At 31.7% G+C, this 2,742-nt stretch overlaps 1 long non-coding RNA gene across 1 annotated transcript; it reads left to right on the top strand.

Moving 5' to 3' along the window:
• LOC128291649 (uncharacterized) lies at nucleotides 1–2,496 on the top strand. The gene is made up of 2 exons (XR_008281460.1): nucleotides 1–78; nucleotides 2,045–2,496. It is a non-coding gene; the product is annotated as an uncharacterized LOC128291649 (long non-coding RNA).
• Nucleotides 2,497–2,742: the final 246 nt, after the last annotated feature.

The raw sequence follows: 2,742 nt of genomic DNA on the forward strand, positions 1-2,742 counted from the left end.
CTAGACATTTCTTCATCTTTCTCAGCCAGAAACGCCGTAGCAGGTCTCCTATGCTGGTTTTTCATATTTTTGCACCATGTAAGTTCAATTTTTACTATTTCTTAGTAATTTTTATGTTTTTGTGACTTTTACAATTAGGTCCAATCATCTAATTCATTAGTTTTTGATTTGGTGGGTGAAATTGGAAGTTACCCTAGCTGAGTAAGGGCAGTATATGATGAATTATTATGAAATTGAAGTTCTAATTTCATATTAAGGTTGTTTTATTAAGTCATTTTGATAGAAAATGGTATTTAGGACCAAATTGTGAAAAAGTTGTGAATTAGATGTTGGTGTTGAAATTGAGAATATCAAAGGTTGTGAAATAATTTAAAATGATAAAATAAAGTATTAATTGAGAAAAAAATAGTTCAATTGATGGGTGAATTGAGCAGGGACTAAATTGTAAAAACTGTAAATTTTAGGGTAAAAGTGTAATTTTGAAATTTGAACAGCATAAATTGTGAAGTGAAATAGAAATCAAATAAATGCTAATGAGTAGAAATAATTTATATTATAGATCAAGAGAAACGAGATTAAAGTTGGGATCAAGGAAAAAATAAAGTTTACGATGAATAGGCTCGATTGCTAATATTTTATATCGAGGTAAGTTCATATGATTTTTAATAATGCAATGTGTAATTTAATGTTTTGAAATGAAAATTTCATGAATGATATAGTATATTATTGCATATAAAATGTCATCAAACTGTGATAATTCTAAAATGATATTTGAATAAAAGTACAAATTAAATGGAACAATAGACTTGAGTACTTTCATTCAGTGGCTGAGACGAATTGACAGAAAAGACCATGGTTGGACCATGGCAGCATGTGAAATGTGATTTCCGTATAAAACCATAGCTGGGCTATGGCTTCGGAGAGATGTGATATGTGCTCCCGTATAAGACCATATCCGGGATATGGCATCGATGTGATATGTGCTACTGTATAAGACCATATCTGGGATATGGCATCAGTGTGATATGTGATCCGTGTAAGACCATGGCTGGGCTATGGCCTCGGTATGTGATATGTGACTATGTGCAAGACCATAGTTTTACTATGGCATTGTGATAATGAGGTACTCAATTCCGTAATCGTTCCCTAATTTGATTATGAACGAAAATGTGAAATGGCCCAAAAGGATTAAGAATTGGTGAATACTATGAAAATGACACGATTTGGAATAAGTTCTTGATACTTGATGACATTAAGATTATGGATCTATGCTTATGAAGCATAATTATGTGTTCTTACCATGATGGATGAAATGATATTGTATGGATTTAGTGAATAATAGTGGTGAATGAATAAATATGGCCTAGGCAGTTTTGGGTTACTGCAGTAGTGAAACTTTTGAAATTCACCATAAATTGTGGAAATTGAGTTAAGGGCTGAACAAAATATGAGATTAAAGCCTGACGAGTCTAGTTTCATATAGAGGAAACGGTACATGCAATTGGATTTTATGTTATAAGATATTTAAATTGTTGTGAGACAGAGTCTGAATGACTTCGAGATCCCCTGTTCTGATTTTAGAAAATCATTAGAAATTGTAAAAAATTATTATGAGTTTTAATTTATATATTTAAAATCCTTATCGAGTCTATTTTCAAGAGGGATAGACGGGAACAACATCCAAGTCCCGAATTATGAGATAAATAATTTTTAGTGAAGAGAGATCAGAACTATTGGACAGCGAAACAGGGGAAACTTTAATGAATAAACTGTACTAAATGGCTAAACCAAAAATTCTGGAAATTGTATGAGAGAAAGGTATATGAACCTAGTTTCAAGGAAAATTAACGGAACTTAATTTGGAGTTTTGTAGCTCCAGAAATAAATTATTTAGTAAATGTATCTCGATAAAACAATTTAAGCTGAGTATGTATAATTGTACAATTGTGGTGTTTTATCTTAAAAGCATGTTGGTAATTGCTTATTAATTTCATATGGACTTACTAAGCATTTATGCTTACTCCCTCCTTTTCATTCCTTGTAGTTTTGACAAGCCAGCTCGGAAATCGGGAACGGTCGGAGGCCCACTCACACTATCCGTATACCATCTTGGCATAATGGCTTGTATATTTTGAGTATGGCATGTATAGCATTATAATCATTTTGTATATATGGTCTTATGATATGGATATTGAGTGGTATATGGAAATGCTTGGTAATGATTAGCCATTGGAATGGCTAATCATGATCATATTTGGTGTTATGTATGCTAAATTGCTAGCTAATCCATGGAAACCATGAAATAGGAAAAATTTACCATAAAATAGATTCAGACAGCAGCAATGACGTGAGTTTGAAAAATAATTAAAAATAATAGAGATAAAATTAGATGATGAATAAAATATGGAATTGAATAATTATGAGTCTATTTTCATATGGATGGAACAAAACAGGTATATGAGTTATATTTTATGAGAAGTTTAAATTTTTGTGAAACAGGGCCAGAGCGATTTCTGGATCCCCTGTTATGACTTTGGAAATTCACCATAAATTTTACAAAGATAATTAGAAGTCATGCTTTATATTTACAGGTTCCTTATTGAGTCTAGTTTTATTAGAAACAAACGACATAGTCATTGAAACTCAGTACAGGGAGATATCTGATTCGTAATACACAGAGGTCAGAGTAGTCAAACCCTAAAATAGGGAAGACTTTAACTAATAAACTGTACTAATTGGCCT

This window comes from Gossypium arboreum, chromosome 4 (assembly GCF_025698485.1).
Source record: "Gossypium arboreum isolate Shixiya-1 chromosome 4, ASM2569848v2, whole genome shotgun sequence".
Lineage (NCBI taxonomy): Eukaryota > Viridiplantae > Streptophyta > Magnoliopsida > Malvales > Malvaceae > Gossypium > Gossypium arboreum.